Source organism: Opisthocomus hoazin, chromosome 7 (assembly GCF_030867145.1).
Source record: "Opisthocomus hoazin isolate bOpiHoa1 chromosome 7, bOpiHoa1.hap1, whole genome shotgun sequence".
Lineage (NCBI taxonomy): Eukaryota > Metazoa > Chordata > Aves > Opisthocomiformes > Opisthocomidae > Opisthocomus > Opisthocomus hoazin.
Genome location: NC_134420.1, coordinates 62,439,245 through 62,454,930, shown reverse-complemented (window position 1 = coordinate 62,454,930; position 15,686 = coordinate 62,439,245). Strand labels below are relative to the sequence as shown.

The 15,686-nt window shown below is 46.1% G+C and overlaps 1 protein-coding gene across 1 annotated transcript in view; it reads right to left on the bottom strand.

Annotated features, from left to right (window-relative positions):
• The window catches only part of RCOR1 (REST corepressor 1), an 82,750-nt gene that overhangs the window by 23,572 nt on the left and 43,492 nt on the right, over positions 1 to 15,686 (bottom strand). The window lies entirely within an intron of this gene.

Sequence of the window (15,686 nt, the reverse complement as noted above, 5' to 3'; positions counted from 1 at the left end):
CCTATAAGCAATGAAAACATACTTCCTCCCCCTTGCTCCCCACTACCCAAAAATATCATTACAGCATTTTCTCTCCTAACTGAGGAAGAACATTAGCAAGGTCCCCTCATATCAATATAAAAAGGATTTCTCTTGAATCACATCAATACACCACAGAGCCAAACAATAGACTGTGAATGATCAGATACCATGAAAGGAGGCAGGGTGCTTTTCTTGTCATGCTGAGGTCTAACACCTCAGTGTTACACTTCATTGTTACAGTGGAGGAAGAGAAAACAAAAGTAAGAAAAAAGCAACAAGGCAGTAAACCAGCCATGAGCACACTGCAATGCTCCTCCTATACACCAAAACAGTGTTTGTGGATGAAGGACGGACAAGGAGTACACCATTGTACTCTACTCTTGGCTTGTTCCCTGCCTGCTTACTGACAACCTAGCCCACTCTGCTCATCTTTTCTTGGCTAATTGCAGGCTCACTCACTTTGATGCTTGCACCATCTGAGAGGTATGACACTCCCCTGAGCAATCCTTTTGATTGCTCTTTCTTTACCATCCCCCTCCATATGAAGTGAGCAAGAAAGAGCAGAGCACCAGCTGAGTCACAGGATCCCTTTAGTCTCCCATACCACTAGAGCCTGGAATTGCCACAGGCTTAATGCTTCACATGCTATGCCAGATAAATAAGTGCCCTCTTCCATCTCTGCCTTCCCCACGCACCTCTAGCGAGCCCAGGGCAGCGGACAGGGGAAATTCTGCTCCACTGCGTTTCAGTGGCATTCAGTCACACTCAGCATGTAACCCAGCAATCTGTTTAGACACCAGAGTTCAGAGCCAGAGGAGCCCGGGGCAGAGCCCTGTTTACACCAGAAGAGACAGTTTGCCAGCACGGCTCTTAGCTGCTTTCCAGAAGAGAATAAGCAAGAGCAGCAAAGCAATCCCATCCCATTTTCCCCAGCACAAACTACACCACCACGCACTCTTTCTACCAGCATAACTTCCACCCGAACAGAGCAGACCAGACCACCCTCCCATCCCATCCAACTCATTTTTCTACGCCAAAAAGACAACAATACTTGAATAGAGACAGTCGGGTGACACAGGAGATGCATTGCTCCTGTGAAGGCTCTTGTTGCTACTAGAAACCAGATGGGGGGAGGAACAGAGAAGAGAATCATCAGCTGGTAGTTCTTTACCTATTTGGCTACATTTCTTCTCTTGCATTCATTTTATCTGTGTGTGGGTGAGCAGGACCTCCCTATCTGACCCGCACCCAACATGGCGTGAGACACCAGCCCAGAGAGCCCCTTCTCACAGCCAGGCATTCTCAGGAAGGTAGAAGTTGCACAAAAGCTGAGGACACAAAGGGAACAGAGCCCCACATACACATCGTCACCAGCAAAGAGGAGCACAGAGTGTTCGGATGCTAAAACACATCTCTCCCTAATACAAGAAGTGAGGTGTATGATGACATAACCAAAAGGACCCCAGGTGTAGCACTAACACAGCCAAAGAGACAAGGGAAATGGAAGGGAGAGGCAAAGAAAGCAGGGAAAGTTGCTTCACCCCCTGCCATCTAGAGAGGAGAGTTTCTGACCAAAACGGTGTGCCATCAACCCCCTGAATTTTGTGGTCTTGTTTCCAGCTGTCTTTCTCATACACTCTTTTCTTCTGCTAACCATCTTCCTGCCAGAATTCCTCACTAGACACAAAAGAAAAGGGACCCTCTTGGCTGACAGAGGGAAGGAGAGCAAACAACTGCATTGCTGATTTTCAGTCCTGCATCCTAGAACAGTGAATTGAGAGATGTAAAACAGGAGCATTAATTTCAGGGGGGTGGGACAACTCTGAGAAGAGAAATGCCTGAAAGCAATGACTCCCCTTATCACCATTTGATCAGATTAAATGATCTCTCCAAGTGGGTCTTTTGGGAGAATTTCTCCCCCCTACACAAATTGCTTCTCAATGACCCCCCAAGCATCGCATCATGTTTGGTGGCCTCAGTGACCCCAAGGAGGGTTTGCAGCAGAAGTGAGTGTGCTAAAGTCCACAGAAAGCAACAGGAATGCGGAGGCAGAGCTGTTGCTGCAACCTCAGTTCACCCCTTTTACTGGGGTACTGCAGGAGCTCTGAACACTTTGCATATTACGTGATGCAATACCCTGACAGAACGGGGTGAAATAAGGACAAAAGCAGCAGCCTCCACAGCCTCAGTAATGTGCTTCACAGGGTTTGATCAATGCTGGAACCTGTGAGGAATTCTGGATGTTGCTGTATATCTCCCCCTCCCCTCCATCTCCCTTGAGAACACACACAAAAAGTCAAGACCCAGAACAAATCAATGTTATATAAAGAAAAAACGCAGCATGGATTAGACACAGGCATGTTAAATTCTTCCAAATTTCAAAACACAATTATGATGGTACACAAAACAACTAAGCACAGTTTTTGCCTCGGCTCTAAAAAATGAGCAGCTGCATTGCCATCCAGCCGCGTCGGTGGAACAACCCTGCCACCTCGTGGTCCCGCCACCAGAGCGGGAGCCACAAAAAGCACAAGTTTGGGCAACCAGTGTCTCACCAAAGCCAGCTGCAACAGGAGGGAGCACGCAGAGATCAAAGCAAGGCAGCTTGACCACTTTTTCTGGGCAGAATCACTTAAAAGAAAATAAAACTCGCCTATTTAAAAGGGTCTCCTGCCTTGGAAAAGTTATTTCCTCTTCTTGGCAAGATGTGACGCGTGTCACAGGCAGGAGAGGAGCAGAGCGCCAGAGCAGAGTCACGTTTTGTGCCCCGTGCTGCACCTACCTGGGCAGGCACACAGCCTCCTTTAACACTGTTTCCAGCAACAGAGAGCGCAGGTCACACAGACACAAGTGTTACTTACTTAAAAATCACTTCATGCCACTGAAAGTACGAGAGGATTTAGGCCTCAATCCCAGTGCATCTGCAGCAGGCGAGGGAAAAGTCTGGATGCAACTCCAAAGCAAGGGAAAACCAACCTTATCCGGAGAAGCTCACTTGACTAGGAGCAGTGGGGCAGGGTAGCTCGAGTCACAGGACTCCACAGTATCTCTCAACCTCCAACCCACTTACCTCCCTGTAGGCCAGATCTTACTTGTGTATCATTTCTCATCCATGTACCAAGGACCGTGGGGTGCCATTGCACTAGAAGTCTCCTTTGGCAGCAGGGCCAGGTCAAAGCACCCCTAGCCTCCAGCCACCTCTTCCCACCTGGGAGCACAGACATTTGCCCAGACTCCCAGGGAACCAGACTGGGAAACCGTTCCACCTGAAAAGCCCACCAAGCCTCTCCGTGCTGCATTAGCTCCCTCACCCAAGCGGCAGTGAAGCCATACAAGCGCTGAGTGGTGATGGTTGAAAGTATGGTGATGCTCTCACCTACCAGGAGGACAGTCCCAGACACTCCTATCGCCAGCCCTAGCCACACAGGTTGTCCCTCCTCTTGCACTAGCTCTGGAGCCACTCCAGGCCCCGAACAGCTGACCACCAACAAAGCAGTGTGCTATTCATAAAATAAAAGGTTTTACACTTCCTGTATGGCTGTATACCATATAAAAATCACTTTGAAGCCTGAGAAGAGACGAGCTCTCCTCATTCCAGCGAGGGATGAGACAGCTCAACCAAAAGTGCGACCCATTCTTTGCCCTGGCACAGTACAGTGTCAGGGATGAGCAGGCAGCAACAGGCATGGCTGTGTGAACCAACACTGGTGAGGAAAGAGTTGCTCACAGAACCTCACCTGGAGCCTGGAAACTGCAGCCTCAGAGAGCAGAAAACAAGGAATAAAACGGAGTGCCCCACTGCTGGGAGATTTATCCCTTTATAAGCCTTGATACCTACCAAAACTTCCTTTCTCACACAAAGGCAACCAGTCCCCACTAATGAGCTAGAAAAGAAACACATTTCCTCCCGGTTTTTTTATTATTATTTTATACTGCTGTTTACATGGCCTGCATCTAAGGGCAAGTCCAAAGTTGAAACTCCAGTGATAGTTAGAGACCTGACTCATCTGCCTTCAGATTTTGCTATACCAGCAAGAAGGCTGTACTGCAGACACAGGTGTACTGACAAATCTCGCCTAGTTTTTGTAGCTTGCCAAAACTATTTTAAACTGTTTACCAGGAAAGGCCTTTCACTAGTAGACATGTTACTTTTAAAGCTTTTACCAGCATATGCTCATTCCTAAAGTTGCACTCTCAGCTGAGACTATCACGTCAACGAAAGGCTCAACACTGTGTACACGTGTGGGGCAGCGTATTAGTGAGAATTACCATAAGGAACGCCAGCCAGCTTATGCTCTCTTGCTCTCCGGTGCTGCTGCTCTTCTCCCTCAGAAAGGCCACAGAGATGCCCATCGTAAGGGCATCCATGGAGGACCCTCTGGGAAGAAAGACTGCTTCCTATACGCCCATCATACTTAACCTTCAGCCAGAAATCCACTCTGCCATAGCACTGAATGTCACTTTACTGGAGGAACTGCACAGATTTCAGTATCTACAGAGCCCTGGGTACCACAAGCCCCGATGTCTCCATACGCACCACAGAAAAGAAGAGGATGAGGGCAGCAGCAAAGAGGAAACGCTACCTCTGGGACCTAGCACAGAATAGGCAGAGCCACATAAGACCAACCAGGGACCTGACCTGTGACCATATGGGATCTGAGCTTGGCTATCATTCAGCAGTGCAAACCTGATCCTGTATCAGACACAGGCACTGGGCTGTATTAAATGTAATTAGCCAGAGCACTTGATATGGGTTTAGAGCCCACACAAAACCAGCACACATCAGCTTCTGGCAGGGAGGGAATACTCATTCCCTCGTATGACCTTCCGAGACACCGGCAGGAAGTTACAGGCAGGATAAATGCATGGGGCACACGCCCAAACAGCAAAGTGAGTTTGTAGCAGAAGAGATCCTTGCATTATTCAGCTCAGTGCTCTCAATTCAGTCCGAGAAGCCCTAAAGCCAGATTTATTCTGCTGTCAAACCATGGCTGGAGTTAACTCTACTGAGAGGTTACAGCCTTGGATTATAAACTTCCACTACAGGCAGCAACATGCCCAAGCAATGCAAGTAGTAACATTATCAATATAGTTGTGACAAGGCATAGAATATTAGAAAAATTATTTGATCAGATGGCTCAATGCAGGAGATGGTAACTTGGATTAAAAGAAACCTCACTCGCACTGATTTTCTTATGGAAATTATAATTTTTTGCACTCCTTGAGAATGCCTGATCCAGTGCATCTTTTCCAAAAGCCAGATACACTAATTAAAAAAATACAGTTTGATACACACTGACGACAGAGTCAGTATGGGAGACCACAGATTCAGACTACTAGTAGTCTGATACAAGACTTTGGTACTCCACTTAGGAACATTCCCAGCTCTTCATCCATGTCATGCTATATGCTGAAATTCCTGGTCTACAAAACAGTCAGCACAGACTACCATAAAGCTTGGTCAAGCAGCCTACTGTCACCCAGCTTCAGAAGCCATCAAGGAATATCCAGACTCAAATCCCTCTAAAGAGGCTGACACCTTCCACAAGGTCAATTTTCCACCCTCCACCAGATTCTGAAAGCTTCTTTCTGAAACCAGAACTGTTATGTTCCCTGTTGTAGCAGGAATGCAAACTAACAGAAGCGCTGTATCCGAGCCAGGCTTCCTTAACAGCATGGGTAACACTTCCCCATGACACAGGGTCTTTGTGCAGCATGAGGGCACATACACAAGGCGTGCATGGGAGCAGAACAGCCATCAGGTTAAATTACAGCTCATTATAATTGTTACTGATAATAAAGCCCATGACAAGAGAGTAAAAGCCATGCTGACCCCTTTATACAGGATACAAAAGCAAAAGAAATGATCAATTTGTCCCCTAGCTACCTCCTTGAAGGATGTCACTTGGGTAGAAAGGAAGCATCAGGCAAGCCAGCAGGCAGCGAAAGGAAGGAGACGAGTCGGAGTCACACAGAGGAGCTGCCTCAGGCAGATGTGCCCAGAGCCAGGAGCTGCTCATGGCAGAGACAGAGCCTCCAGCTGTAATTGCCCACATCCAGCTCCTCAGCCCCTGGAACAGGAGAACCCCGTGATCCTGAATGGGGAGTAACCAAGTTGCACAAAACATGCTTCCAGCAAAATCAGATGAAGAACGATAGGGACCAAGTGAAGGCAGCTTGACGTTGGAAGGGAACTAATCCTTCAGTTGTATTTTCTGAAGTATTACTGACATGCTTTTGCTCTATCTACAGTTAAAAACCTATTTTCAGATATTTAGGCCTGGGCCCTTTGGAGAAGGCAAAGGCCTTCCCACAACCCCACTCATTGCACTACTGCACCTGAGCGCTAAGAATGAAAAAATCAGGTCTCAAGCTTCCTTTGAAAGACCCCATTTTCCTCACTTCCACGTCAGCAGCATGTGAGCGAGACAGTGGGAAGTGGAACAACAGAGACAAGACAAACACTTCCAACGCACAGAGAGCTGCACAACCTAAAGAGAGCAGCTTATTAGGAGAGCAGTCGTGGCTCTGCCCCCCAGCTGTCTGCCCCATCCCTCTCCTGAAAGTTCCTGTTCCTGCATCCTGCAAGAAGAGTTCAGCTGCTTGATAAACTGCTGTTTAATCCCTTAATCAGGCAGGCCTTGAACTGAGGCAACAGAAACAAGTGCCTACTACAGGGTAAGGTGCAGTGGTTCATGGAATTCCTGGCACCTTACCCCACACGACATGAGAACCTGGGCAATGAACAGAGATTTAGGTGAAAGCCCCCTTTCCACCGGACATCAGCAGCTACCTATGGACAAACTCCTATGGATTGCCCTACCGTAGGCAGGCCAGCCTTCAGGAGACACTAACAATACATCCATTCTTGCACTTGTTTACTTCCTACAGGTCTGAAACTAAAGAGAGGCCAAGAAATATTTGGGACCCTCCAGGAAGTCCATGCAGAAAGACACCAAGCTTACATAGCCAGATCTTGGACAACATAATCTTTATAGTAGCCTCTAAACCAAAGTATTAGTGTTATGGTGACAGATATTAAAGGTATTTAAAAATACATAAAATTAAGCCACATTAGAAAAAAAATCAAGTTACAGATTCACCCAGCACACGCTGAAACATGGATTACATACAGGCCCTCAGCCTTCAAGGCTGATCCTAAGAGACCAAGCGGAAAAGCCTACAATAAACCAATGTCACTAGCTAGATCCTGGAGTATCAGTGGTCAGAGCTTTCAGGCAGGATTTAGAAGCCTAGTCCTGATGTAGAAGTTATTATGTATTACTACTAATCCTTGCAGCGCTAGAAAATTCACTATCATCTTACCATAATATGAATCTGCACGAGAAGCACATGACTGGGAAAGTAACTTAATGTGGAGTGCAAAAATAAGAGTACAGGAAAAATAACTGGTGGGAGTGTTTCCTAATTAGAGCAAATAATGTCACAGCAAACAAATTATGGTGAGGGAAGCTCTGGCACAAGTCCTTGAGAAAGCCTAGCTGCTCTGCCTCCTGCACTAGCACCTCTGTACAGGTCACACTCAGCAGCATATGAACTCATCACAGCAAGCTGTTATGGCCATGACCTCCTCAAGCATTCCTCAGTGGAGGACATACCTCACACAAGAGCTCCTCCCTGCCTGTGCACAGGTCCCATCACATCCCTATAAACATGCACTTGTTGGTGCATTTGCTGACTAACCTTGCTCCAAAGGAAAAAAAAATGTTTTAAAATAGTTACCCTCCAGTTCCCTGATCCTTCTTATTTTTCCCTCACAGATACAGTAAGCGACAAAAGGTCAGGAAGAAAGACCTAGTCCTCTGAAATGCTCCAAGCCTGCCATTCCCACCAAGACCAGCAAGACTGCAGCACACTCAGCCCGTCCCAGGGCTGGGCCCAAGCAGCAAGAAGTAGTTGCAGCATGCTAGTTCCCGTCGTACTGGTCCTACAACTCACAGAACGCCTACCAGGCTGGCTAAGACTGCTCCCAAACGTTTTTCAGATCAAGGCTTGCTGCCAGGGTAACTCTCAGCACAGCTATCATCACTCCATCACAGCCACGTCATCTCACCTCTAAACTTCTCTTACAAAAAAGCTTCTTCCTAGCGCCAGCACTAGTTTGATCCCCACCACAGCACCAGTAGTGGCAGCCGGCGTTTCCAAACTGGGTCATCTCGACACGTTCGGAGGCCTGTTCCGTACTGCAGTGGAAAGGAGGAACAAACAGGTGGCAGGAGAGAACAAGGCACATGAAGGAACTGGTGACTGACCGCCTCCTCCCAGCACAGCAGCAAAAATTCCTCCAGAATAACACAGCTACCTTAGACAAGACATCCTTTTCCTCGATACTCGCCAACACATTCTCTCCTTCAGGTTTTTTATTTGTAGGTTGTTTGTGTGTGTTTTTTTGGCTTTGGGGTTGGTTTGGTTTTTTTTTTGTTTTTTTTTGTTTTTTTTAAAAAAGTCACCCACAATCCACTGTACCTTGAGTGATATCCATCCCAAACACACACCCTTGTCCTTTCAAATTAAATTGCTTTCCTGGCTTCCATACATTCCACTACCGTGAAAGGGTTAAAACCTCCTCTTAATTTAAATATGCATTCAGGATCCAGAAATATCAACCTGCAGCAATAATGATGAAAGAGTTGCTCTGAGATTTCCACACAGCACTGCAACAGCAATTAGCACAGACGATGACAAAGGGGAAACTGCAGCAAAGTTTAAGGCAACTCAGCTGTTTCTGGGATACACCCATAGCCTTTGAAGCATGGTATCTTCTTTCTGCTGTTTGTAATATTGCTACTATAAGCACCCAAAGCTGCCCCAGCTAAAATGAAAAACTGCAAACCTTCACCTTCATCTTTTCATCATTTTCTGAAGTGCAGCAACTGCAGCTGCTGGGAGAAGTGGCCATGACTATTACTTCTACAGCTAAACTCAATCAGAATCCTAAATTAAACACCAGTTCTCTCATTTCTGAATTCATGGAGTTGTAATTTTCAGCTACAGTATTTGCATCCAAGCTTCACAGCTGCCAGGTTCACTGCATAATATGAAATTTGGATTAGGGATAAACATAAACTCAATTCTGCTTTTCCATTAATCGTTCTTGCTGTCACTGGGACAGCCAACAACCCGGTATTTCTAGGGAAGGAGCGCATACAAACAGAAAGATCATAAGTTTGGGGTTTTTGCTATCTTCACTTGAGTGATAACAGGTAAGAACCTAGCTTCAGGCAAGAATTACAACCCCTGAAGTCCACCCCTCAGAGAGACCTGGAAGTCTTGGCTCTACCTGGCAACTATTTTTTAAAGCTAACGTTTTTCCTACTACCAAAAAAACCAAACAAACCACCATTGGACACAAACAAGCAGAAAAACCCCAAACTAGAAAAGCACAATATATACACCCCACCTTTCAAAGGCTCCCACAGCACTCAGCCAGTGAGAAGGAAACAAAAAAGTATAAGCTCAGCTACAAGTTCAACAATAGTTTTTTCCCTCTGGTGGCAAAGCCTAAGCAGCTCCCACTCTCCCATCCCTACCAAGGCAGCTGCACTCTCACCAAGCCAATGCAACCTTTCGTGGGGTTGTGTTATAAACCAGGTCACATAAACGGTAGGGGTTGGAGGGGAGAGGGGACCAAAAATAAAACTACCATTCCAACTGTTTCAAGGCTCCTGTTTACAGCACGATGGAGAGGAGGGACCTAAAAAGCATCTTTGTTGATGCTGAACACACACGAGAGGAGATCCTCTCCCCCACTGCTGCTCCCTGGAGAGGGGTGCCTGTGGGCCGGGGAGGGGGTGGCTCTCTGGTGCCTCTGAAGCTTTAATCCCTTCCATTTCAAATGCATCTTGTTAAACAGGGGCTTAATTTTCTAAAAGGGAGATTTTAAGACCAACACTTTCCCCAGTCTACTCTCTCCCACTTGTGGTTTTCCACTCACATTTATTTATTGCTAGCACACCCTACACCCCAAGGAAAGTGAGAACTGATGACCATAGTTGATGGAGTTGTATGTCTACAAAATTCACAGGCTAAATTAAGTGAGATTAGGGGGAAAGGATATGTCCAAGCAGGAGCCCTTCTTAAAACAGGTATGGCTCAGCTACACATTGAAAGGAGAGACTTGCCACACAGAGCATGATCAGACACACTCAGCAACCTGAAAAGACAAACGTTTTTCTGTCTTCTACTCTGGCAGTCATTTTAAGTTAGAAAATTCAGACAAAGGTGATTTCCAAACTTGTTTAGCATTCTCGTTAAAAGAGAAACTGAACAATAATCATAGCCTGTTCTATGCAAAGATTACACCTGGAACTACAGCTGGAGACAGACTCTGGCCACAAGAAACCTGCAGCCTGCCCTCAGAAATGTTGGGAGTCACCTCGCCTTCGCAACAGAGGACAGCTACCAAAACTCACTCTCACCCAAAGAAGGCTGTTAAGATGCTAATTGCCAGTACATGCTTACAGACTTGGTTGGGACACAGGCTTTTGAGTTCCTGAATGCCAACTCTTAGCTTCTTAGGGTGGAGCACCACTGCTCCACGCTCCCAAACCGTTACCCAGCCTGCAGCACCGTTAACTAAACCTTGCCTATCCAGACACCACAGGGTTAATATCCTTAGTAACCATAGCAACCAGCACTTCTTCCTCCATCAGAGCCTCAGCTGGCACATTGCTGCCTTCCCAGCATCAGGTTTTGCAGCACATTTAGGGACCCCTCCCCTTCCTCCCAGCCCCAGGGTTTGGCCAAACACATCAGGAAGACGTTGGAGCTCTTGCTGCTTCACCTAATTCCGGCATTCCTCTGTCCCCATGTCCCCTGGGCACTTCTGCCTCCCTACCATAGGAGGAAGGAGGCTGTCTAAGTGCTCTCCAAGTGCACCAAAGCAGGCATAATGTAAAGCAGGGAGCCAGCTGCAGCCTCGCAGTAAGAGATGTCACAGGGTAATGGAGGGAGGGACTGGGGAGCATCCAAAGTTGGCATGGCGACCAACCATCACGTCAAACCAGCAGCACTGCAAGACCAGGTGACTCAGGTGCCATTCACGACCCACTGTCCCATGGGTGCTAGGGACAATGCCCACCTCTTCAGTGACACCGCATAAATTGCAAATCCACTGGAGACACCCACCAAAACATCAGTGAGAAACCAAAGCTCCCATCTAGCAGTACACATATTCTGTCAGGAAGAGAGCAGAAAAATTACTTCCAAAACATAGCTTATCTCTAGCAAAACCATACATCTTTCTTCTATTCTGTTCACCTTTGAACTGCAGATGCATAAAAGCAATCATCACATCCTACCCTCTCGCCTGGTTTCCATCCCTTGCTCCTGGGCAGCTGCAGCATGCCAGCACTTGCTCATTTCTAAACCAACCCAATGTCATTTTTACGGTTCCACCCATTGGCGTACTTGGCACAGAGAGAGACACTGCTGTTTTATTAATAGCTTTGTGCTGGCCCAGCTCTGTCCTGTGCAGGGTTTCCACAGCATCATTACAATGCATTTTTCACTATTTCCCCTTTCCCACATACCACTCAAAGAGAGCAGATGCCTCTCTTCCACCTAGCTGTTCCTGCTCCTCAGTGTCACCTTGCTCAGGACCTCACTCTTCCTCCTCTCTCCCCATCTCCTTCCCCACCCTCCACGACAGAGTCCCCACACAGCCAGAACAGTTGCCCTCTGTGGCACCAAGTCCTTGGAGAGCCTGTCAGGGGTCTCATTTTGAGAGTAAGCTCTTTGTAAGAAGTGCAACACCAGCCACAGCACACAGGGTATCTGGAGCAGAACTGGAAGGGAGCAGTTATTTTAAGTCCAAATGTTCAGTTACTGCACAATGACAATTCCTTCCTTCTTCAAAAGACACAGGACAAACTTCTAGCTCTGGGCTAACTTTGTGAACTACTCACTAACGGTGGCAACTGCTACAAGTGACCCCTCACAGGCAGAAGTGTGGCAGTAGATAGGGAATGTGCTGGCAGCATTCAACTTTGGTATTAATATGGGCAAGGCAGTAAGTAGTTTGTACCCAGGGTTAATGGTTAACCAGGCACAGGATAAAAAAAAAAAAAGTGATCAATGTGCCAACACATCATTTTGTTTCAGTCTTCTCTCTGCATGCAGACACCCACCAGGCCTTGGCTGACACACTGGTCTTTCCAGGATTCATTTCAGCAGCTTATAGAGGACCCTCCCACAACCTCTGCCAGCTGGGCCAGGCCTCTGCCAAACCCATCAGCGTGCACGGCTCTGAACACCATCACAGATCCGCTCAGTATTTTTTAGCGGATTCACCTTTAACTGAGGTGGCTACTGAGCATCTCATTGACTGCACAGAACTGTCCTGCTCATGAGAGCTACCAGCTCACCCTGAGCAGAGAGCTAACATGTGCTTCTGCCTTCACGTTGAGCCCCAGCCATAGAAACAGAGAAGGGTTCTGTGACTTCAAGAGATCACCACAAGAACAAGCACAGGATGGATTAAAGGCTTCGAAGTACTAACAAAAGTAACTAGACACAGGTACCAACATGCTGCTGATTGGAAGCATTTGTTCACCCACACCTCAACTTGAACAGCAATATTCAGAACAGATGTGCTAGCTAGGATTCACAGTATTTACAGACCAAGAGGCTACACCAACCTCATAGAGACCACAGCTCCTTCCACTTGCAGTTTCACACTGCCAATGATTCCCCCCACCAAGCATAACACACACGTCACAAAAACCCATGGTTTAAAAAAGCATCAAGAAATAGAGAATCCATCACTTCCCTGGATGACTTCCAATAGTCAATCATAAAAAACCCACACACACTCAGGCATTTCATTTAAGTCCATGTGGACTTGTTTTGCAGCCATCTATTTGTATTATGCATGTCTCTTATTATGTCAAAATTTCCCTTTGATAAAATAATTGACAATAACCCCCTTTCAGTCTCTTTTCAGTAAGCTAAACAGATGGAGTTTGCTTCATCTTCAGCTTCCAAAACATTTTAGTAGCTCCTGTCTCCATCCTTTTCTCAGTTTTTCAACACAAGCCACTGTTCTGAGGTTCCTTTTCTTGAATGCTGCTGGGTGCAGAGGCAGCAAACTGTTCCAGTGACTACCTCACTCTCTTTACACCCACATCATTCACTGGGGCAAGCAGGACGCCAGGAAGCTTTGTTGAAATACCTGCCCACTGTGTCCCCACAATTGCTCTCCAAGCCACTTCTTTCCAAAGACCAGCCTTGATGCAGAGCTTTCAGCACTGAGATTCATAACCCTGCAGTTGGGCCATTAAGAGCCTGTTGCATCGGCATCAGTCCAAGTCAGGACAAGGCCCAAAGCACTCTACAAGACTATTGGTAGCATTCATTTTATTTACCATCCTGTCAGTCTATGGCTCATCCTCAGTTTCTCCTCAAAGCAATTCCATGTCAATTCCCATATTACCAATGGAAATGTTGATCATCATCAGTCTTCTTACACATCCCCACAGACCCCATTTAATTAGAATTCACTATCAACAATGCCAAGATTTGTCAGTGAACTCAAGAGTAGCTGAACAGACCTCCTGTCCCCGATGTTCTTGTGTCAAATCATAAAACAGATTAGAGAACTCTGCTTGGAATACATTTAGGAAGTGCTCTACAGCCACTGCAGAGCACTGGTATTTTGAGGGAGGTTCCCATCTTCTGAAAAGGAGGATTGAATCAGACTCTCATGCAATCAGTGCCTAACAGCTGGCTGAATTCATTAGAGCTATAAAGTTATTTCTACCAATCAATCCATTTCTAGTCTCAAAAAAAGAACAAAAGCAGCTACCTTCAGCAGGATTTGTTTTTCACAGTTCATTTTTAAGTAATCCCAGGCAGAGACAGGAATAGCATACCTTTTGGTAGTGTCAGCCCAAATTGACACAAAACAAAGCAATGACCAACCAGCCCCCTCTTGCCCCATTCTCTCATTCCCTGCACAGCTGCCCTCTCCCCTTCTGCTTGAGCTTTCCTGCCACCTCAAGACCCTTCAGCAATCTCTCTCAAAACTCTTGTTTTTTTTCACTACTACTAGATTCTGAATTTCACAGCTCCATGCTTCTATACCAATTAGACACCTGGGAGATATTTTGTGTGTCGTGTGTGGCACAAGAGCATCATACTTCTCTCCCACAAACACCATATAAAATATTTACTATTTTTTTTTCCTGTACCTTTTTTGGAAGGTGAAACCACTGATGAGCCCACACTCTTACTAAAATTTTGAGTCTTTTGAGAAATTTCTTCTTGCTCACTTTCTATATTCATATTGTTTTCCCCAACTTTTTTATTGTACCAGCAACAGTCAACTGCCACCTAGTTTTTATTCAATGTCACACATTTTTAATTACCTTAGGTTCATGACATCTTCTTAGCAGATATTGTATCCTTTTTATGCTCTACAATATCCTTGCATATTTTTGTGCCAATTGCCACAAAATATTCAGTCACAGATTATTTTACTCAATTCCACATAACTTCACGCCTTTTCCTCCTCCATTCTCTCTTCCCTCTCCAAGAAACCTGTTTCCTATCAGGCAGGAGTTAAATGTCCCAAAGCTGAGCTGAGATTCAAAAGACTCTCAAACTTGAGAGGCAGCTACAGGAATCCTCTGTGTCACAGACAACCCACGAACAGTCATTCCTTTTGGTGGAGGCAACAGTTTCTTGCTCTTATACCTTTTTAGAGACTTCTAGCTGTAGATAACTGTCAAATATATCCCTCTCCTCATCAGTCTTATTTAGTTCAGCATCCAATAGCCAGCAGGGAGCAGACAAGGCACCACTGGCAGGAGAGAAGGCAGACATGATCCTTGCAAAGCCGTTTTTATCTGTAGATCACAGTACCATCATCCTTCTGTAATTTAAGGGGCAACTTGCTCGGTGGAACAAATGCCCCAGGGCAGAGCCCAGCCCTTTCATGACAGAGCCAGTTTGTGCACAATCTCTGCTGCCTTAATTTGCAAATGCCACTACATTCTCACAAGTGTCTTGTGATGCATCTTAGCCTTTGGGTCTAGGGCAAAAACAGGTATCGACTTAACAGTGCCACCACAAACAACTGCAGAGGAACAGGAATGCAAGATTCTTATTTTCGGTCCCAGAATCAGAAAGGAGAAAAAAAGGTATGAACACAAAGTCAAAAATAGCTCCTTTCAGCTCCCTCCCCCAAAAGCACTTGGGTTTAGTTACTGCATTCAAACAGCAGCCCTTTAATCAAGGAGTCCTACTTATTCATGAGGAGAACTGTAGCTAGACAGACCTTTCAAACACTACTTCTGCCATCTGGCAGCAGCACTGAGGCTTGTTCCCAGACACACACAGAGCGCTGGTAATTGCCCTCACGTGGAATTCCAAGGTATTGCAATTGTTCTGACATTTAAACCTCCATGGGCTCCAGATGCGGATTTTATTTGTGTCTTTGTGGGTAAAAGGTACTGCTAATTACCATATATTTATACACACACACTTTTCATTTTGCTCTCTTCAGTTATTTCTGTCGTCTTCTACAGCACCAGCAGTAAAAAAACAGATCATGTAGGCCTGTGGATAAGTATCTCATAGAATTCATACTAAGGAAGAAAGTGTGTCACATTTCTCCCACTTTCCCTGCCTCTGTGGTTTTGATG